This window comes from Pinus tabuliformis, chromosome 8 (assembly GCF_031772625.1).
Source record: "Pinus tabuliformis cultivar Carrire ecotype Pingquan chromosome 8, CPIR1, whole genome shotgun sequence".
NCBI classification, from domain to species: Eukaryota; Viridiplantae; Streptophyta; class Pinopsida; order Pinales; family Pinaceae; genus Pinus; species Pinus tabuliformis.
Window position 1 is genome coordinate 1,372,725,223 of NC_142294.1, and position 24,842 is coordinate 1,372,750,064.

At 33.6% G+C, this 24,842-nt stretch overlaps 1 pseudogene; it reads right to left on the reverse strand.

The window, feature by feature from the left end:
• The window catches only part of LOC149240616 (homeobox-leucine zipper protein HOX32-like), an 87,509-nt pseudogene extending 63,115 nt beyond the window's left edge, over window positions 1-24,394 (reverse strand).
• Window positions 24,395-24,842: the final 448 nt, after the last annotated feature.

Consider the following 24,842-nt stretch of genomic DNA (forward strand, 5'->3'; position numbering starts at 1 on the left):
TCTTGAAGTGCAATATTGTTCAACAGATGATCAAGTTGCAGACATCTTCACAAAGGCTCTCACAGAGGCGAAGTTCACTAAACTTCGATTTATGGTTGGAGTTCAGGAAGTTGTCACTAAGGGGGGATAGGCTCTAGTGCCTCCTTCCTTCTCCTATTGTGTCATATTTGTAAATCCTTCAATCCTATCCCAAGTTGTTCTTAAGGGGGGATGTTAGGATATTCCGACACATAGGATATAGTTAAGTTCAACTTGGTCTAGTGTAGAGTTAGGTATAGAGTGAGGTAAAGTGTGTTTCTTTACCGTTGTACATTTTGTAACTTACAATCCGACGGTCATGGTATGTAGTGATCCGACGGTTCATTCTCTCCTCGGTATTACCGACACTTGATCCGTGGCTTGACACCCGATTGGTCCATGAATTCTATTTAAAGCGCATGGAGGGTCATTTGTAGGGTAATCCGTGCATGAGAGAAGCTTATGTAAATTTTCATTCTTTGATTAATAAATTGCCTGAAGTGGCTGCGTTGGCTCAGGTCGTGGACTGTTTCCCTCTTTGACAGTTTTAACCACGTCAAAAATACTGGTGTATTGATCTGTGATCTGGTTGTGAGCGGTGTCCTTTTGGTGTTCTTTCTGAGGAACTTACCCTCTAAATTCCTACAACATGGTACAAAAAACCAATAATTAAATGTGAGACTCCGAAGTCAAATCAAGGGCCACTCATGTATATTTTATGTTTTTCAAGTAGTGAAGACTCCAATATGCACAAATTTAATACCTAGAATACATGAAGATTCCCAATATCCCAACTCAGCTCATCATCTATGTCAAGTAGAATGTGGACATTGAATAAACAATAGGAATGGAAGGCCACTAATAAAAATAATCAAATGAGGCTACATTTCCCTCATTTGTCAACTCCTACAGTCAATAACATTATCTTTTCATTCATATAATAATTATTGACTTATGCCACTAACATATGAAGGCACTGCATAACAATGGTTTTAAATGGATTCATATAATCACAAAATATAGCATATCTACAATGAAAATCTAGTAAATCCACTCAATAATGAGTAGAAAATTATAAGCACCTATGCTAAAACAAAAATTGCACTTAAAAATGACGAAACCCATTGCCCATTAAGCGTTTTTGATAGAAATCAACTCTTCATATCTCCACAAGAAAGAATGAAAAGGAGGGCTATCTACCAGGCTGTTTTGACCCTCCTTACATCGTTTGCTAGTGTGTTGTATAATTAAGTTCAACAAATATGGCCAATTGTTGTAAAAGGCCACTTCTTAAGCATGCAGGCCTTTGTATAATTTTTCTCTATAATTTTGTTTTAGTGATCACTACATCATGAAATATGGTCTTTGAAGGCCTTCCAACCAATATTTAAATAAGAGAGGTGTGTATGTGTGTAACCCAAGTAGTCCTTGCAATTACCGATGCCTTTTGTAAGGTAGTTCTCCATGTTTTTGAGCTTAGAGTGGCATTTTTTTGACATCTTTGTTATGCATTTCATTCATGAATAAATAAAAATCCTTTCAATAGATACATAAAATAACTTTTATCCATCTTAGAACAACCCTTTCCAAGAAAAAGGTTGTAGCATATGAACCCAACAACAAAATATAATTTAAATTTCCATTAATCTGGCTACCTTATATGAGACTGGAAAATAATTGAATGACTACCTAAGTTGTAAGAATTTTCACAAGAAATGTATAGAACATTGTGCAATCAAATTATAGAGGTGAATCTTTTATCAGATTTAAATGCAACTCAGATAACCTCAAAAAACTCAATGTATAGTGCGAGGAAGCTATAGAGTTCAAATATTATTAACATGGCTCCATGAAATGAAGACCAGAACTATGATTGTATTTAAAGTACACCAACACTTGCAAAAATAGTGGGAGTCCTGTGTGTCTCCATTCCAAGACCAAAATTTCTTTGATATCTCCTGATATTTTACATTGAACTAAGGATGGTGTTTTTTCCTAGAAGTTGCTCTTAGAAAAATTCACCTAGGCCAGAAGCTAAACCACAGAACATAGAGTTCCTTCAATATAGGTGCTAAGATTGATCGGTAACTATTTCAACAAAATCAATCAGACTTGCTCCAAGCCTCCTCCCTTTTTGATACATAACACTTGGGTAGGGAATATCATATCAAGAATCCAATCCTCGGTAGATAGATTAAGGCCCTAACTACCTCAACATTGAACCAAGGCATGGTTGGGATTCACAAATAGTGTTTCAAAAACTATACATAGAAGATAGTAAAACACAAAATAAAATGTTTGATTTATTTCAACAAAGTAGAACATGTATTTAAGCTCATTTTGGCCATTCTAGAAAACATGAGTTAGGACAATGAAATGTAAAGACTCATCATGTAAATGACTCCATTCACAGACTTAGTACCTAGTAGTAAGAACCTTCAAAAAGGAGTGACATCAGAAGCAACATATTGTTGTAGTTGTAATAAAACATGAATAACATAATCCAGGGCATCGATGAGCCTTTGACCTTGTTTCACAAATATGTTCCTTTACCTTACATATAAATACTAGATAGAAACCAATATCTCCCTAGTGCTTTGGAACTTGTTAAAAGCACATCTCTGCCATCTCCCCCAAACCCACTCATGGTTTGTTAATCACCTCACTAAATGTTGTATTTGATCACCATAAAAGAAAGTATTTAACCATGGGATGAAAAATATATAAACCTATTCAAAATATTATCAGGAGAACATCACCTGCTACTTTGAAGGAACAAATTCTCCAACGTCCTCAAAATTTTTTTTGCTAAAAACATTGTTTTTACTCATTCTACTCCACTTCCTTCAACAAGGTGCAGTAATAGGGCTTGGATTCATAAATAATGGTATACCATAACCACTTTTAATATTTAATAAAAAGTATCTAGTAGTGGGAATCTACAATGAAGTTGTAATTTGTAAGTGAAAAGCATATGCACATGTAGGTTGGCCATTGTTCACACAATCAGATGGAGAGATCCCCTACTAGGAAGAGAAAAAAGTTAGATAAAATTATAAGGAAAGTAGACCAAAAGAGATTCAATTATATGGTAAGCCCATATAGATTGAAGTTGGCCATAGCAACAGAATGATGGCTATAGTATGTTGAAACAAAACATAACTTTATGACAAACAAAGCAATCATGATTCAACAAATTTGCCAAAAAAATTGAATGCTATAAAGGAATATATGCACAACAAGGATTTATATACTCATAAAAAATAACTTTTGTTCATTTTGAATATGAATTTCCTTGGGATAAATGTTTTTATAAATGTCAATATTGCAAAGGGAGGAGGAATTTCCAGATTTACACATCTGTCCAACTTTGTTTTTAGGACTTTCCATAACCATTACTTCTTGATTTGTCTTTTGCTTCCGAGGATTATTTCTAGGAATGAACTATAGGGACCTAACTGTTGTTGAGTATGAACGTACATATAAAAATTCATTAATCAAATGTCCCCACTATTTTTTCAAAGTTTCATTGTTTCCCATCAATGAAAACCACAGGGATTCTTCATTTCTATAATTGATTTTTCGTATCTCATTCCACACATTCTGTTGCATTGTTCATTCACAAAACCTTGTATACCCTCAAACCTTCATATGCAACTGATCCCTACAATAGGATTGTTTCTGACTTGAATAATGCAGAAAACTCTAAAATCATAAAACTTTTTTCTCTCTAGCATCCATAGCTTGGAATATCAACCACTAATATTAAGCACCTCCTTTTTTGTATTCAATTCCAAACATCGTTAAAAAATGACATAACTGATCATTTTTGAGATAAATATTATTAGATACATAAATACTTCAATGGGAGTAGAATTTTCTAGATTTACACACATGTCCAACCTTGTTTTCGGGACTTTCCATCACCATTACTTCTTAATTGTTCTTCTTCTTCTCATGATTCTTTCTAGGAATTAAATCTAGGGATCTAACTATTGTTGAGGATGAACGTACATATAAAAATGCATCAATCAAGTGTCCCCATTGGTTTTTCAAAGTTACATTATTACCCATCAACCAAAACCACAAGGATTATTCATTTCTACATTTGATGTTTTGTTTCTCTTTCAACACATTTTGTTTCATCGTTCATTCACAAAACCTCGTATACCCTCAAACCTCGATCTGCAACCAATTAGAGCAATAGGACTATTTGTGACTTGAAAAATACAGAAAACTATAAAAGCCTAAACCTTTTTTCTCTCCAACATCCATAGCTTGGAATATAAACCACCTTCTTTATTGTATTTGATTCCAAACTTTGTTAACAAATGAAAAAACTAATCATTTCCAAGTTTAAAGATTAAGATTTTCATTTTACCATGCATTGCTTCTTTTACCGAAGAAACTTGTGTGAGTCGACCACTTGGGAAGGACGACCTTATCAAATTTCCCATTCCCTACCATTCATGGATGTCTGAAGGAAACACCAACCTGCATATATCTCTCTTTGTGCCTCACCTCCCTCACTACCTCTTTTACCAAAGAAGCTTGTGCGAGTTGACTGCTTGGGAATGATGGGCTTATCAGATTTCCCATTCCCTGCCATACATGGATGCCAGAAGGACTCACCAACCTCCATATATCTCTCTTTGTGCCTCACCCTCCTCTCTAAACCTCCAATGTCCGTTGAGACATTTTTTTAAACATTTTCCATGCAATCTACTTCATTTCAAACTTTTGAGTATGGCATGCATACAAGGATGCTACGAGCTAGAATACAAAGGGTTGGTGGGTCACATTTATCAAGAAGGAGAGATGGAGAATAGCTTGGATGTTGGGGACCTAGGACCCCTTATCCTCCTCTAGTCCTCTTAGATACTCGTGTAGCATGAACGAGGAGTGAAAACTATGAATTGGGCATTTGATTGAACAAATCCCACTACCAAAAACAAAAATCCCATGCTCTATTGGGTATCATTATATCTCCATGAATGATCTTTCATTTACCAAATAAAGCAATATAATGGGATAACAAGGTTCAAGTCGTGTCCAATACTAGTCAAACATTTTATGTGCAATCTACTTCATTTCAAACTTTTGATTATGGCATGCATACGAGGATGCTAGAAGCCACAATCTAAGGGGTTGGTGGTTCACATTTATCAACAAGAAAAGATGGAGAATAGCCTGGATGCTAGGGACCTGGGTCCCCTTCTCTTGCTTTAGTCTACTTAGATACTCGTGTACCATGAACGAGGAGTGAAAACATGGAACTGAGAATTTGATTGAAAAAATCCCACTACCAAACACATCAAGCCCATGCTCTATTGGGTATCATTATATCCCCATCATTGATCTTGAATTTACCATATAAAGCAAGCTAGTGGGCTAACAAGGTTCAATTCATGTCCAATAGTAGTCAAACATTTTCCATGCAATCTACTTCATTTCAAACTTTTGGGTATGGCATGCATACAAGGATGCTACAAGCAAGAATCCAAGGGGTTTGTGGTTCACATTTATCAAGAAGGAGAGATGGAGAATAGCTTGGATTCCAAGGACCTCGAACCCCTTCTCCTCCTTTAGTCTAATTAGATACTCATGTACCATGAATGAGGAGTAAAAAATGGGAACTTGACATTTGATTGAATGAAGCCCACTACCAAACACACAAATCCCATGCTCTGTTGGGTATCATTGTATCCCCATGAATGATCTTGCATTTACCGCATAAATAAAGATAATGTGGTAACAAGGTTCAATTTGTGTCTAATAGTAGTCAAATCACCAAGGAAACCCCAGCACGCAATGAAGCCTATTGAAGCTCACACGGTGCTATAATAGATTATGGATAAAACTATTATATACTAGCACAACCACGAAACAGGAAAGAAAACACGGAAGGGGTTAAATTTTGAGTATGGTTAATAATATAAATTATGAAAAAGTTATTTTTTAATAATTAATATAAATGTATTGAGTATAAAATTAGTATTATATTTAAAAACTATAAAATTAAAATTATATTAAAAGTATAGCTATGATTGTTAATTATATAATTGACATTTGAGAAAGTATTTATAATAGGTATAATCAATGATTTAAAATCTAAATAAATTTAATTGTTTCATTTGAATATTCAGAAATTGTAATGGTGAATCTCTATAGTTAAAAATATTGTAATATGCTTTTTATATTGTATGTATATATATATATATATATATATATATATATATATATATATATATATATATATATATATAGGTACACCTGGCATGTGATCGGCCATCTAGGTCTGCCTCCCACCCACACTCCCATTAACTCCATGGTGATGACAAGACCCGAACATTACTCCACAGGCACGTCACTCCTCCTCAAGCACTTTGTAGATATAAGCGAACCCACATGCATGTCTTGGCTCAATTCAACATTTTTGGCAATGGGTTTGGGTGGTAAGGAGTTGGATAGAGGTTGGGTCTATGTCTATGGCGCTTCACTGGGGCTCTGGACTTGGGTGAGGAAGGCAGCTGAAACCTAGAACAACTTGAAGTGGTTTGATATGGGTCTCTTGGTCTACCCTTGGGACTCTGGTATGCAGAAAGTCATGGTTCGGCCCTACTCCATCGTCTCTGGTGGAAATAAGTACTTTTAATCTCTTCGCCAGCTCTTGGATCCTCTCCCACTTGAGCCGACCACCGCTGGTTTTTACAGGTGTGTGGGTTTTTATGTTATTTTTGGTAATTTATGTTTGGAGGTTAGGTCTCACATTTGGCCCAAAGGAATTAACAATTTCTTAGCCAACTTTTGGGGGTGGGGATCTTGTTCACACACAACAATCTATTGGTGTCTTAGAGGTTCTTCATTCCCGCACCTTAGCTAGGTAGTTTGGAGCCTCTCTTGCCATCCTCGTAGCAACATTGGGATCATGTCTCATCCTTGCCCAAGATTGTGGGTCTGCAGGTCAAGGGTTTATTTTTTCCTTTGTATTTATTTGATAATTTTCTCTACGAGCTCCCCTTATTGCAAGTCACCACAATAGGGCCACAAAAAAATTCCTCGCTAGTGGGGTTGCTCTCGCCGTGGATGGGGGCATCAGGCCTAAGAAGGTCTCAATGTACAAGGATATCACTCATCATGAACTACTTCTTCTAGTCATGAAACTGAGGAAGCCTAGGTGCTTTCCCCTTTTAAATCACCAAGACACCTAGTAGCCCCTACCTCTATGGAATTGATCACTGAGCAGCTGCAGCACATACAAATTGGCATCAAAATTATCCGGGACCATAGGTGCAAAGACTGAAATGAAATTATTTCCTGTTCCACTGACATTCAATATAGCTAGAACACCATCCTGGAGCAGCTAGACAACCTATGGTGTAGCCAACGTTGAACAAAAAACCATCTCCAAAACATACTATATGCACTTTCATTCTCTAGAAACCTCCTTTGTTGGGTGGAGTGCCCCACACTTCCTCGTATTAACCGTCACATGGAGTACAAATGGTTTGGGATGGGCATCCCAAGGCTCACTCGACTATGGGTTGGTCAACCCCATTGTGGGTTTAATCCAATGCTGAATTATAAAAATAAACATGAAAAATATAGTTTTGGTTATTGCATTTGCTATAAGTTTTTATAATGTTTCTAGAGACCAATAACTCATTTCTCTTTTAGCACATCTATATATATATATATATATATATATATATATATCTATATATATATATATATATATATATATATATATATATATATATATATGTATGTATATATGTATGTATGTATGTATGTATGTATGTATGTATGTATGTATGTACCTTCCTAAGGTCCAATAAACATTAAGGAGCAGTTGGAGATAAAGAGGAAGAAAGATGAATTACTTATATCTCTGGCTCACAATGCCTTCCAAAAAGGATGATGAAAGTAGTCTTGTTTTACTTCATTTAGGGACAACAAAAATCTTGGATTTCCCCCTAGCCAGTTGATTTATCACCCCCCCATCCTAATAGCAGTCATTACGAAAGTATATTCCCCACTTATTTCACCCACATCCTAGTGCATCACAATCACCCTATCTCCTTCCCCTCCCTATCATAGAAGTTTCTTACATGAACACTACCCATGAGTTTCGAGCAATAGATGCTCTAGGCGAAAGCCTAGTTTTCTCATTTTAGTGGACATTAATCATGATACACCCTAGTGGATCACTGTCACCCTATTTTCTTCCCCTCTCTATCATAGAAGTTGCATCCAAAAATGCTACCCATGAGTTTTGAATAATGGATGTTGCACACAGAAGCCTATTTTTCCTCTTTCACTAGAAATTAATCATCATACACCCTAGCGGATCACAACCACCCTATTTCCTTCCACTCTCTATCATAGTTATCCATGAGTTTCGAGCAATGATGTTGCAGGCGAAAGCCTAGTTTTCCCCATTTTAATGGACATTAATCTCTCTCTCTCTCTCTCTCTCTCTCTCTCTCTCTCTCTCTCTCTCTCATGCATACACATATGGGTCAATCCATCTAATCTCTCTCTCTCTCTCTCTCTCTCCCTCTCCCTCTCCCTCTCCCTCTCCCTCTCCCTCTCCCTCTCCCTCTCTCTCTCTCTCTCTCTCTCTCTCCCTCATACACATATGGGTCAACCCATCTAATATATTTGATGGAAGATATTTCCCCAAAGTGGCTTCCATCCTCAACCCGTCCCCATGAGGTTTGAACCTGAGAGACGTTGGGGACTAAACCCCACTTAACCAAGTGATCTACACCTTATCTCTCTCTCTCTCTCTCTCTCTCTCTCTCTCTCTCTCTCTCTCTCTCTCTCTCTCTCTCTCTCTATATATATATATATACACACACAATTTCATTACATAAAAAAATTATAATCTCAAAATCTTAATGTAAATAAATACATTCTTCAATATTCAAAAAAAAATCAAATTCCATTTTGTCGAACCAAATCCCATTTATTAAAATGTGAAGAGTTGAAGAACAAATTTGATATCTTAACTTAGTTTAAACTTAACCTACTTGGGTTCAAAATAAAGGTGATTGACTTAATTTTAATTCATAGATATCATTGACTTGCCATTTAGATTAATATTTAAATTTAAAGGTGAAAATCAATATTTATAGTGAAAGGAATGTGAAAGGTTGGATTGAAGCCAAGAACAAATCTAATACCTAACTCAACTGGATAGAATTACATGACTTGGCTTAATTCAACCCATATGAAATTAAAGATGGAAATTAATATTTACAATGAAAGATTAAATTTCAATGACTAAGATATAGCTAATATAATAATTAAAATTAAATTATATAAGTAATATAATAATTAAAAATAAATTACATTGATAAGAAAAGAAACAAATATATAAAAAATTATGCACAATTAATTAATTAACTTATAATTATATTAATTAATTTTATTTAAATTAGTTCAAATTTTTATAAAATTATATTTTAAAATTTTGTCATTTAAACTACATTATTAAATTAATTATACCACAATGAAATGTGCTTGATTAGATGACCCTATCACCATTGTGTCCAAATATATTGGCATATTTTCGTATGATTTATACCAATATTGAACAATGGTTGGACCCTACCCAAAGTTGGATGTCTTGGTTGGTTGAAAATGGTCTAGCAAATGTGCTCTTATCGAACATTGCTCTTTAGCACATTATTCTTGTATGTTGCACTAGACCCCAAAAAATAGATTAATTTAGTATATCTTTAAAAAACCATTACCCCACTAAAATTGACACATCATTGGCTTTTACAGTGAGCCAATAGTGAAAAAGTATTATATGGTTAACATATTGTCTCCACTACAATGTTGACTATTAGATAACGGATAAAAATCTTGATTAATTACTAGAGAGATGAAAAGGACATGAGTGAATTGGGAAAGATAGATATGTGTACCTTCCCATTCATTTTCCAAAGTGATAATGTGCATGCACATATTTTTTAAGAGGAAAAGGGTGTAATTTTATTAATGAAAACAAAATTACATGTTGAATTGGCTAAAAAGCCACATCATCAAGTCAGAGACCAAATGATAAACAAAAACAAGCAAAAAAATTTCAAGATAATATACATGATGGGAAAAAGATAAGCTTTTCACCCCTTACTTTTCTCAACCCTTCGCCATTCCCCTTGGGATGGCACCAAAGAGACAAGAGGAAGATGATTTCTTGCATCCACTTTGTCATGTCCTTGTCCTTGTCTGAGTCCGAATTATCAGATGAGTGAATACGCATTCCCATTGATGTCCCCATCATCAGGTATCAAGTTGGCTTACACCCAGTGAATCTGAGCTTTTATTGGGTCTTGTGGGGTTCCCCTCGTGTTTCAGGTTCCATTGGATTCTGACTTTTCCCCCGTGGAGATGGTTCATCCCCATCTTCATCCTCCTCCTCTTCAGGTTCTTGTGGGGCATATTTCCATCCTTTGGGTTTTTTCCCAAGACTCTTTTTCCTTTGAGTATCCTTTATGTGCATGCACATATTATTGAGATCAAAGATCCAATTGAACCTACGAGGGTTCTCTTTAATCCTTTTGATTCTGAGAGTACAATTATTCCTCTTCTTAATCCTCTTTCTAGAAAAATTACTATATCCTTTATTCATATCGCATAAAAGGAAACCAAATCAAAGTCACATAACCCATCATGTTTTTACTTCTCCTCAAATTCGCTATCCAACGCTTCAGGCCCCAGCTATATCATAGTTTTGAAACACCTTAAGGCTCCTCAAACTACTTGTGAGGGCTCTCGTAGGGTTCTTTCCAGGTAAAACGATCAATCTTTCCTCCTGATTCCTTGACTACCTCCTCGTCAATGATTACAATACATTCAAGAGTCTAGACTCCTATGTACAATACTACTGCACACGTTTCGATTCTTAGCAGCCTATAAAATGAAAATTCCCCACAAGTCTATGATTTTTCCAATGTTTTGATTGATAGGTGGATTGTTGCGGACATGCAAATGATCGAAAAGTTTCTAACACATGACATATTTCTATATGGTTTGGACACATGATGAAAGTGTCGAGAGCAACCTCCCCTTAAAAAAACGCCTTTGGCAGTATTATAAACTATTATTGTAATAAACTAATGATAATGAGAGTATGGTAAAAGGGTAATAAAACTATTATATATGGTAAAAGGGTAATAAAACTATAATATATGTTAATACTATATATTATATATGGTATATGGTATAAAACTATTTTAATTTTAGCATTATAAATGGATTTATAGACTTTTCTAAGGGGTCATTGAATTCATCTATCTAAATTTTAACACTAGATGTATTTAGAGACCCTTTTGTCTCTAAATATTAATGTTGCAAATTGATTTAGAGATCATGGGGTCTCTGAATCCATCTGCAGTATTGAAATTTAGTGAAATATAATACTTCAATATCAAAATTGTAATTTTTCATTTTCAGAGTGATGCAATTAAAATTGACTAGTGTAAATGACTAATTTATATAGTTGTTGCACTTGTTAGTTGGACATTTTTTTATTCTAGGACTATAGTAGTCATTTCTGTTAATATTTTTTAATTTGTCACTTATTATCTAGCCAAATATTTTAGCCTTGGACTAAATTAGTCATTTATGTTATTCGCTTTTAGTTGGGTAGCTTTTTATCTAGTCATATATTTTATCCCTAGACTAAATTAGTCATTTAAGTTAGTTTTTTTTAGTTGGGTCACTAAAAATTTCTCAAATTTAGTAGTAATTCACTTGAAATAATTGTGGTGACTAACTTTTTTAGTCACATAGTCAATAATCTCTCATTTTGTACTAGTGAAAATTGTTGATATATTGACAACATATCCTACAAAAGTCATAACGTTTTGTACCTGACTTATCACAAAGCTATCCAAATTTACAATCTAGAAAGAAATGGCCTTTCACAAACACAACCAAGGAAACAAGGTTTCCTACAAGACGTCCCAAACTATAAACAAATTTAGCGCAAGTTTTTGATCATTTCTGTAGTTTTACAAAATTCATGGCTTTTCTAAAAGTGCAAGCTGTAATATGGTTTGGTCCCAAAATTTGTTTGTACCTATATATATATATATATATATATATATATATATATATATATATAGGTTATAATGCTTTTTATGATCATTATAGGAATGGATTATCAAAATTTCAAAATTATCAAAATTATCAAAATTATCAAAATTTTAACTAGTTTAGACATAACTCCAGGGAAATGTTTAACATAATAAGCTATTGTTCTAATTGAACATTGGCAATATTTACTACCTTTTATGGGCTTATCATTTTCCTTTGTGCTCCATTTTTAGTAACAATGCAACTTACAACCTTATGCTACTTTAAAAATGCAAAGTTTAGAAAAGTAACCTATGAATAATAACTAGACAGTTCAAGAAAATACAAATATAAATTATCATAAATAGCCATTTAATATAATCTCAAAATGTTTCAAAAATATTCCAATGACCTAATAACAACAACCCTCCACTGCAATATTGCCTAAAAACATCAACGAAAACAATGGTGAAGTATGAAACTTCAAAGGAAAAAATTGATTGAGCTCTTAAGATTTAGAAAAAAAGACAAAGAGGAAACGGGAAAGTGGATGAAGAGTAAATGGGAGGTGGAAGAGAAGAGCTTAATAATTAAGTAATGGATACCAAATACATTTTTTCTCTTTCCATTTAATATTTTATAAAAATTATCATCAAACCTATTTAATGCTTTTATCATTTGGAGAGAATTAGTCTTGGCATTCTGTATTGTAGAGAATTGGTTATGTTGGAAAGTTGGAAATGACAGAAGTGTTTGATTTGAGTATAGAACTTTGGGTGGGATGTGATGGCCAACAAAACTTGTGAGAATATTTGATTTAGTACCTGAGGTAATTTTCAATAAGATGTTATAATATTAGCAGATGTAGCTACTAGCAGTTCCATGTCACAATTAATTATGGGAGCATTGTGGGAATAATGAGGGATTTATGGATTTAGATGGACATAAATTTGAGTAATGGAATCTCTTCATTCAATAATTTTAGATTATTTTTACGAGGTTGAGTATGAAATAGGATATAGTGATATGGTCCAAAATTCCTAGTGGAGACTACACAACCAACCTTGGATATTAAACAATTTTTTTAGAACAGCAGGGAGAAGCTTACTGGTCGTGGAAGGCACCATTGAATCTACATCACACATTTTCATAGATTGGCCCTTCACTAAATAAGTATGGGAAAAAATTTGTCAGCTTATCTGGAAGTAAGCATATAAGTGAATAATCATCTCTGCTTACTTCAGTGTGTATGAATCATTCTTTGAAGGGAAGTTTTCTTCACCACTAGAATTTTTTCATAAAATTAAATATGTTAATGATTTTAAGTCATCTCCAAATCCCAAACTTGTGAGACAAATTAGGTTATTAGATATAAAATTAACCCCTTTGGCTTCTTTGATGGTGATATCCAATGGATATCTGGGGAGGTTTAGTACTAGAGGTTTCATGTTTCTTTTATCTTCATATAATCTTTCTTTTAAACTGGGCCTTGGGAGAGGTTATAATAATTAGGAAGAGTTGAAAGCTATCATAGATTTGACTAGGATTGTAGTTGGAAATGGTAATACTACTATCTCCAGCCAATGTCCCTTAGATAATTTTTAACATGGCTATTATGAGAGATCAAATATTTTTCTTCCTTTGACAAAGAGGCTATATAATTTTGGCCATAGGTAGAGAAATTTATTGACCCTTAATTTTTTGAAGACAATTATCTTCTTGAGAGATCAAGAACTCTATAGATTTTCAATTGTGTTATTTTGAAATTTCGAGGGAAATTGGTAGCTTGGGAAAGGATATAAGGAAGTAAGTCAGCATGGTGTTGATTCCACTCTATTTGTGAACACGTGGGGCATAATAACATCTTTAGCATCTTGTAATCCATTAATGTCCTTAAGAAGGGAAGCAGTGAAATTTTTATCAAGATTCAAACCATTTTTTGATCATCATCAGTTGCATTCACTTTTTAGTTCTATTGATGATATACTACCAACTCTATTTTCTATTTCAATGACAGATGGACCATTTACGCAGATTGTGACATCTCTTCTTACTCATGCATGCCTCTATTCTCAAGTGGAAATAACCAAAATAGTACCAAAATGTTATATCTTTATTACTAGAAAAAAAATTGCGTGCCTCTTTAAAGGAGAACTTCCAATAGAGAAAATCCCCAACTACAAGTAACAGAAAGCAAACAGAAATTGCACACCACACAAAAATTATGTTGTCTATTACATCTTAATGACACGATTACATTAAGCATATATATTGCTTATCAAATCTAACAATTTCTAAACTAAGAGATTGGTTGTTGAGAAAATATCTCAACAACCCAACTGCTTAATAAACCAATTCTACCTATTTGCTAAAGTAAACATTATTTCCAAGTTCTCCCCTTAACGCTTACATTATTACATAAGTCACAAATTACATATAAATCACATCAGTCTAATATGGTCTTCATCAGCAATTACGTTCACTTTGGGATCTTGCAAACACTGCTATTTTTTCACCACCACACGAGCTACCACTTGATCTCCATTTGAAACATACCTACCTCTAACCATCGTTGATGAACTTTGTAGAATTGACATTTCTTGACTACCCCGAAGAATAGCCCAGATATTGAATATCTCTATGGACAAGTTTCCATCCTAGTAGTATGCACTAAAATACACACTTCCAGTTATATAGGTAACCTGTCTAAGTACAAAGCTTATCCAACAGTCAATTATGCAATTAACCTTTCTTGTAACGACCCATCCTGAATTTCGGATAGAATAAGAGTATTAGCATGCGTTCGAGGCATGCATATGATAGCTACATATGCATGCATCACATGCGTTGCACTAGTATACTTACTAATTGTTTATTAATGATGTCTAAATAAAGGATAAACAAATTAATTATTTAAAGAAAAATATACTAGATTGAATACCTAAACCATTAAGAAGGTAGATCTTGTCCTAGACATGACACTCTAAAAAAAATAGTAAATATCTCTTTATTATTTTAGTTATTAAATAGTATTAATACTTATCATTTTGATGCTAAATTATTCTTATTAATAACCCATGTCATTAATGTACATAAATTATTGTTTGAAATAATCATATAATTAACCAAAAGCTTATTTAAATGATATTTTAATTTAATTAAAATTAATTAATTAATTCATCCATATGTTAAAATAAAGCAATTTAAAAAATACATATATAAAAAACAAATTAATTAAAATAGAAATGTAATAAAATAAAATATTGCTAATTCCTAAATCTATAAAAGAACCATTTAGAGCTTCATTTAAAAGAAGAATATAACCGCCTCTAACCAAAGAAAAAAAAATAATAAGGAAAGGTCCAGAATGTATGAGGATGGCAGCGGAAGGAAGCATGAGTCAGTGGAAGGGAGGAGGAGGCCGACAGCAAGGTGGTTGGAAGGCAGTGGATTTAAACATATAAGGAACGAAGGAGGGCTGAAGAAAAACACACCATTTTTGTTTCAAACTGTGGAAAATTCGTTTTGAGTTGGAAAGAGACAGAGGAGGAAGTTCTAACATAGTCACAGACATTGAGCTTGATTGTTCTTGGGGTTTTGGGCACGGGGGCCACAAGACTTGTCTTTTGGATCTGGGGACGTATAGGTAGACCCCAGATAGGCTGGGAGGAAAATGGTGGTTTGGTAATTTCGAAGCGGGAACAACACTCAAAAACATCTTAAACTAATTTCCAGCAGGAGCACGGGTCGCGGCAGAGCAAACAGGTTGGTACTCAATAGAAGAATGGATAAATTTTGTATTCAAATTTCATATTTGTGAGTAGAAATATTGTTAAACTTTGTTAAATTTTGAATTTAAAGATTCACAGTTTTTCTGAACATGAATTTGTTGGACCATGTTAAATTCTGAATTTAGGGCCCTTACATCTAGTATCAGAGCGAAGGGTTTCAAACTCTTTGGACCTTATGGACTTCGCATACGTTTCTGTGTGATTATGTATGACTATACCTGCTAATTAAGTCCATGGAACTAGCCAAGAACTCTGCTAAATTGTTTCAGAAGTAGGTGTCGATCCTTGGATTAAAAAAAAAATCATACCAGTCGAAACATAGGTCAATGAATAATAGTTTCAACGACCTGAATTTTCGGTAAAACAAAAACAAACTCTATGAAATACATATCATGCAACCCACCCAGAAATGGCCTTTGGTAAATTTTAACTTATTTCCGTCAGAAATCGCAGTAGGTGAGTGAGGAAAGAATAGTTCGTAAGAGCATTCTATTTTATTTTAAACACAAGGAAGAACACAAGAAAATTTTTCTTTCGTTTTATTCAATTTACTTATGTCTTGGCATTCGCATAAATTTTTTTTTAATAAAATACTGAAGATGTAGCAAAATAACTATGCTTCCCCTTGAAGTTTAATTCTTCGTGAATTGTATTTCATTTAATTAAATCTCATGAGTACAAGTCGATAAGTGGAATATATGAATATTTCTTCACATTGATTTTAAAATCCATTATGAATCTTCGAGGTATTGAAATTCATGGAATATCTGAATATTTTGTCGCATTGATTTTAATACCCATCATGAATCTTCTTACGAATTCCATATATGTCTGGTAATTGATGTTAACTGTCAATTTGACAGGTCGGTTGGTTTTAAGATTCCAACACATCGTTGCCTTTCAAACTGAATGTAAGGCTCTGAGTATCGGGTCACAAAGTCTAATTTCCTTTTACTGGATTCGGGTATTACAGGCTGGCAACACAGTGTAGAAGCTTCTTCATGCTCAACTTTTGCATATATGGTATTATATTCGATCATTATATATATAATTGTGTTTTTAAGTAAAATTATCCAATGTAAATTTTGGGTATATATATATATGAAAAAATTATTATAATTCAGTTATCAAATTAACAATGGGAATAGACAAGTGGGGACTCGGGAGCATAGATTTAGTTCAAACCATTTAGTGTGTATTAATATTTGAGGGAGCTTGCGAGGACTCCTGATTTTCGTTTTGTAAACATTCGATGACATGCTGCGTTTGACGTGTGACGAGAACCTAGGTCAAATCACTTACAGTGGAGTGGGTACAGGATTTTGTATCTAACTTAATTCGCTCCATAGATTTTGATTCTCCGTGGAGGGACCAGTCACATGTATACAGGAGCCCTTTTACCTTTTTTCTTAAATCTCTAGTCACATGGGGCGGAGGGCCACAGTCATGGGATCCGCTATGTGTAGGCCCAATTGGAAATTTTGCACTCTGTTGTCAGCAATGATGACCTTATCTGAAAGTGGGTGGGAAAGCCTGAGCTAGATTGGACACCATGAATGTGATAGCGGCTAAAGTCTGCGCCAATCCCATGGCCTGCCTTGCTGGAATTTACTTTGGTCCTTTGGATCTTGAGAAAGCTTTAATGGCGAACTAATTGGATGCAGTTGTCATGCAACCCCAAAACCAATCCATATCACCATCAATTGCTCTGCAACCCCACAACCAATCCATATCACCATCAATTTCTCTGCAGCCCCACACACCACATAATATTAGGAAAAATAAAAAGAAAAATCATATGTATTAACCTCAGGATTCTCCACCAATTGAACAACCATGGCCCCATCGCGATGTGCTTTCAATTAAAAAAAATATTACACTCATCAAATCTTTCAATTTGAACCCACATTTTCAATGAAGAATACAAAGATTTGGTCTAGGTGGATATTTTGATTGAAATTTTGTTATGAAACTAGCTCACAAAAAGATAGAAAATATAGATCAATGCCTTAGAATTCAACCTCTTCGAGGGGGAAACCTCCTTTACATTACACAAATGAACCATTCTTGGATGATACAAATGACAAAACCTCCTTTCTATATATAGGAGTCTAAGGGGTCACAATATCACCAAGCCGACCTAACAATAATAATATAAAGGCACAAAAATAACAATAGTGGGATTCTATGGGGCACAATAATAACAATAAGGGATACAATGACAATAGTAATACCAGCCTCTAGCATTTCTGCAACCATACGTTCAATTTCACTCTTTTGGACATAGGGATATCTGTAAGGCCTTATGTTTGGAGGAACACTTCCTCGAATCAAATTGATAGCATGATCATGATCACGAATAGGTGGAAGGCCTTTGGGAGTCTCAAATACCTTGGAATGATTGTCCAAGACTTTTTGGAGATCTGGAGAAATGGATGGCTTCGATGTGGGAAGCTCTAGTGAACATAATTGTGCAATTATGCCTCGTTGTTCTTTCTTTAGAAGCTTTGTCATTCCATTAGAGTTGATTATCTTTCTCAGCTTCCCTACGATACCCCTTAATTCAACTTCCTTTCCTTCTTTAGAGAATTTCATGAAAAGTTCTTAAAAATTAAAGCCTATTGTACCCAAGGATTGTAGCCATTGGACTCCTAGTACAACATCAGCACCACCCATTGGAATGGAAAGCATTTGGCTATTCAATACATATTCTCCAATGGATAGCCTGATATTATGGCACTTTCCTGAGCAATTTATAGTTCCTTCACTCTCAACCATCACTTGACACTCTGTTATTGGATATAGGAAGCAATTCAATTCCTTAGCTATCTTACAATGTAAAATTATGGGTACTTCCCGAATCAATCAACACTAATACCTTTTTCTTATTGATATGCCCTTCTATCTTGATAATTTGAGAAGTGGTAATTCCAGCGAATGCATTACAAGATATGGTCGGATTAATTTCTTCTTTCTCTAGGGTTTGTTCCTAGTGTATATCCTCTTCTTTTGATGTTTCTTATTCCTTTTCTTCCTCCTCTTCACAATCTATGTAAAATAATTTCTTCTCAGCACACTTATGACCTTTAGTGTATTTTCTATCACAACTGTAACAAAACCCTTTTGCTCTTTTTTCTTCCAATTGTTGTGGTGTCAACCTTGTAGGTTGTGGATGGCTAGGGGCAGCAACTCTTCCATCTTTATGATTGTGAGTGGTAGGCTTCCTTGTTGCCATAATTTTGCTTTACATTTTTCTTGCCAACCTAAATGCCTTCTCCAATGAATCTGGTTCCCAAAGGTGAACCTCATGTTGGATGTTATCTTTTAAAGTCCCTATGAACACATCAATCCTATGCTCCTCTAGAATATATTTTACTCTTATATTCAATTTTTGGAAGTCCTCAATGTGCTCCATCGTTGAACCCTTTTGTTTGAGATTTATTAATTGGCTAAAAAAGTGTTGCTTTTTGTATCCTCATAATGTGCTATCATTTCATTCGTAAAAATAGCCCAAGTGACAATTTGTTTATGAGAGCAAAGCCATTGCTACCATACAAACTAATTTGGTTCCAAATATAAAGTTGCAATGCATACCTTTTGTGTATTTTTCACACTATGGAGATCGAAAAATTGCTCCATCTATAGTATCCATGTTCCGGGATCCTTGCCATCAAACTTCCTCATATCGATCTTTGAAACATGGTGGTTCTTCGATCCAAAGTTAGAGTCTATGAAATCATGATTAACATTTATTTTGTTCTCATCATGAGTTTCTTTTACTACCCTTTCGTCATTAGTAAGCATTTCTTGTAGAAACTTTGTCAAATATGTCTTCAAATATTCCATGCTTGTCTTCAAATATGTCTTCAAATCGTCCATCTTAGCTTCCACACTATCCATCTTAGCTTCCATGTCATTCATCTTAGCTTCTACGCCTTTCTTTAAACCATCCATCTTAGCTTCCACACCTTTCTTTAAACCATCCATCTTAGCTTCCACGCCGTACATCTTAGCTTCTACGTCTTTCTTTAAACCATTCATCTTAGATTCTGTTACTTTTTGTGAGAGTGAAATTTGTTGCACTTGGTCTCGTAATTTTGATATATCATCTTGCATTTCTTCCTCTTCTTCATGAGTCATGCTAGAGCTTTCAAGTTGTGTACTAGGTGTTTCCATTTTCTTTCTTCGGGGCATCAATTACCAATAATAATGCTTCACTATGCCCTTTGAATTCCTTTGAACTAATTTTTCAAACCAAGCTTATGCAAAAATTTATAAAAAACCACTCACCTTTTTTTTTCACTTTGTAGGAGCTTGATATTGACTCTTATGTATTTATGTAATTTTGGATCTCCAAGGTCTGAAATTTCTTCCTACGGTAACCCTTTGAGTAATATTTCTAACTCCACAAGTCTGATCAAGATTGGATTCTCCAATGAAGAGTTATGACAATTCACCCATGATGACCTGGGTATAGACTTGTCCAGTAGAGCGAACTTGTATGATGTTCCGTGGATCACTATTTCAACCTTTGGTTCTGAAAATGGTACCCAAAAAACTACAGTCCATCCTCTTTCTGAAACTTCTTACAAAAATTCAAACTGATGCTCAGAGAGAAAGTTATGATGATTTTCCCAAGGTGACCTGTTTGGAATGTAATTCGAGGGTCTGAAAAAACCCTAACTTCCTCATATTATATCTCTGCAAAAATAGTGAGATAGGATCTGAAATTCGGAGCCGAGGTTCAGACCGATTTCTTCTCAAATGGGTTTTTTTTAGTTTCTGAAACTTCGTAGAGAAAGCATTATAGTGAACATTCCACGATGACTTGTTTTATATAGTTAAATAGAGAATCCATACAGGTGAGGATGGTTTTAGATAGAGGAGGAATGACCTGTTGTAGAGTTTTTTGAACCCAACGTTTCGGACTACCAAGTGAGTCCATCATCAGGGGACGCGACAATAGATAATCTTCAATCTTAATGATGTATCCATGAGCTGTGTTTAGGGTATATATATATATATATAGGTTATTAAGGAATGATGTGAGAAATTAGGTCGGCCAATGTATTTATTTATTTATTTTATTTTAATTTATTTTTTTTTTATTTTTTTGTTTTTTATTTTATTTTATTTTATTTTATTTATTATTATTATTATTATTAGTTTTTTTTAATCATATATTGTTATTGTTATTAATATATTATTATTATTATTATTTTTTATTTTTTATTTTTTAATCCTATATTATTATTCTTATTAGTTTATTATTTTTAATTTTTTGTTTAATTAATTGATTTATTTATTATTGTGTTTAATTAACTAAATTATTAAGATGGATGGGAGGATTAATTAATAATTTAATAAAAAGTTTGAAAAGATAAATAGGTTATTAACTAATTTTATATTTTATAAGTTTAATTATTATGTTTATTCAATTATTTATATATAAAATTAATTATTTTGAATAATGATTTACTTACTTTATTAATGATTTTAAATTAATTAATTAATTATTTATTTATTTAATTATTTGTTTATTATGATTATTAAATTATTATTAATTTTTTATTTATTTTAATTTCTTTATTCTATTTTAATTTTTTTAAATTTTTTAACTTTTAATTTTTAATTTAATTATATATTTTAATAAAAAAGTTTGATGAAATATGTATCTATATATGTTTATTATTATATATATATATATAAATTTAATTTAATTTAATTTATTTATTTATTTATTTATTTATTTATTTATTTTAATTAATGTGATTAATTTAACTACTTAGTTGATGAGTTAAAGAATCTATATTGGGTTAGTTTGTTTTTATTTAATTTGTATCTTCAATTAATTAATTTCAATTAATAAACTAATCTTATAGGATTGGTGAGATCTTGTTATAGTATTATCTATAATTCCTAGGGATGAATCTTAATTGTTTAAATTTTACAGCTATATGTATTAACTTAGATTTATTTATTTATTTATTTATTTATTTATTATTATTATTATTATTTTATTTTTTATTTTTTATTTTTTTTTATGTTGTCAAGTTATATGAGAAGAAATCTATTACTGTTTTATGATTTGATTAGACCAATGAATTAATGTTTAAGGAGGATGGTTAAGGGGAGATTTATAATGTTTTTTTATTAGAGGAGGGAATAGGTTAATCTGAGGGGCGATTATTGTTTTTTAGGATTTCTAGTAAAGGTTTCCAAGCGTTACTCAGTTTTAATCCATCATCACGGTTAAAGTTGTTTTTCCTTTTTTCTATTTCAATGGCTTCTTTAATTTTCCTTTTAAGACAGTGTTCTTCTTTTCTAACAAGTTTGGCTTTTTCCATGCAGATGTAATGAGAGGAAGAGTGAACATGTTCTGCTAAGGCTGATTTAGAAATTCTTTCTCTTCTTAAGTCAGCAGTGTGTTCTTTAATTCTAACATTAAGAGATCTACCTGTTTCACCTATGTATTCCTTGCCGCATGAGCAAGGAATCACATAAACACCTTTCTGAAGGTTAGGGTTTATGGGATCTTTAACAGAGTTGAATAATTGTTTGATGGTGTTAGCTGGGGTGAATGCTACATTAATGTTATGTTTATTGAGAACTTTAGTAATTTTATCTGTGGTACCTTTTATGTACGGAAGGGAGACCTTAAGAGTCGATAAATTTTTATCATTAATATTATTGTTATTTTTCTTTAGGGATAGGTGCATAGCTTTCTTGATGGTATTTCTATTATAGCCATTTAGCTCAAACACTTTGTGAAGATGGTTGAGTTCATTGTTTAAATGGTCAGGATCAGATATTCTTACTGCCCTAGTGGTTAAGGTCCTAATGATGCCAATCTTCTGTTTAGGGTGGTGATGGGAATTTGCATGTAGATATCTTTCTGTATGAGTTTTCTTTCTATAGACCTGGAAACCAAGAGACCCTTCTCTTTTAGTTAGAAGGACATCAAGAAAGGGAAGCTGGTTGTTGTTTTCAATTTCAATGGTGAATTTTATATGGTTAGAGAGGCTATTTAAATGATTGAGGAATAGGTCAAGCTTTTCTTTTCCATGACTCCACTTAGCAAATATGTCATCTACAAACCTTTTCCATTCTTCAGGGGTGTATGGAAATGACATAAGAGCCTTTCGTTCAAAGTGCTCCATAAAGATGTTGGCAATTATGGGGGATAGAGGAGAACCCATAGCCACACCATGAGTTTGTTCATAAATTATTCATTTGAAACTGAAATACGAATATTTCAAGCATAGTTCCAAAAGATCCACAGTTTCTTTATCAGTGAGGTTTCTCATGATCTCAATGGCTTCATCAATAGGAATCATGGTATAAAGGGATACAATGTCAAAGCTGACCATAAGATCTTCATCTTTCATTTCTATGTTATTTATCCATTGAACAAAAGAATAGGAGTCTTTAATATAAGAAGGGGTATTACCAGATAGGGGTCTAAGCTTTTTAGCAAGGTGTTTTGCCAGCAGGTAAGTAGGGGAACCTATGGTGTTAACTATAGGTCTGAGAGGTATGTTAGGTTTATGGACTTTAGGAGCCCCATAGATTCTAGGAATAATGGAACTATTAGGAATGATTTTCTTTTTAGTGGCATCATCTAAGGATGATTCTTTGATTTTCTTAATTACATCGCGCATGATTTTCTCACTAGGATCTTTGTTTATTATTTTATAGCAACCACTATTGTTTAGATGATCTTCCATTTTATTGTCATAATCACTTCTGTTCATAATCACAGTTGTGTTGCCCTTGTCAGCCTTTAGGATGACTATGTTTTTATTATTTCTAAGGGTGTTTAAAGCTCTTTTTTCTTCTAAGGAAATGTTAGATGAAGGAGGTTTTGCAGTTCTCAGGATTTTTGCAATATCTTGTCTGATTTCTTCACTTTCAGCTATATCTAAGTTTTTTATGGCTACTTCGATATTACTGATAACCTCTTCTATCGGAATTTTATTAGGGGTTATGGCAAAATTCAGCCCTTTTTTTAAGATGGATTCAGCTGCATGATCTAGGATGATGTCTGATAAGTTAATAACTAGGGCTTTGTCAGATGTCATGATTAGATTGTGATGAGGGTTTTGCGTTTTTAAACTGGTGGAAGGGTTATTAGCGAAGTTTTCTGTTTTATCCATATTATTATTTATGTCAGCGCTATTTTCATTTTGTGACCTGTTGGTTATGTTGTCGTGCCTACCGATTATACCTCTGTTGCTTTTATCCTGAGTCACAGCCATGTTTCTTTCCATCGTATTGCTGCCTTGACTGCTATGACTGCTTCCATCCTGACTTGTACCAGTGCGGTTCATAGATTTAGACGTTGTAACATAACTGGATTGCGTTGAATTGATTGAGCAGGCCCGATCCGTCGAATCATTTACCATAATACACTTCCGCTTCATATTATTCTCTGCACTATTTAAAGATTTTACTGTTGGACTGTATACCTGCACCACCGAATCTAATTGCATAGGCTCAAGACAGGATTGCAAAAATATAGCGAGACAAAATATGAAATTCAGACCCAAGGTTCAGCAAGATTTTGTCTTAAATGGGTTTTTTTTTCGCTTCTGAAACATCGCAGAAAAAAAGTTATAGTGAAAATGCCACGATGACCTGTTTGGAGTAGCGAAACCGTAGAATCCAAAGCTCCGATACCAAATGTTATGAAACCAGCTCACAAAAAGATAGAAAAGATAGATCAACACCTTAGAATTCAGCCGCTTCGAGGGGGAAACCTCGTTTACATTACACAAATGAACCATTCTTGGATGATACAAATGACAAAACCTCCTTTCTATATATAGGAGTCTAAGGGGTCATAATATAACCAAGCCGACCTAACAATAATAATATAAAGGCACAAAAATAACAATAGTGGGATTCTATGGGGCACAATAATAACAATAAGGGATACAA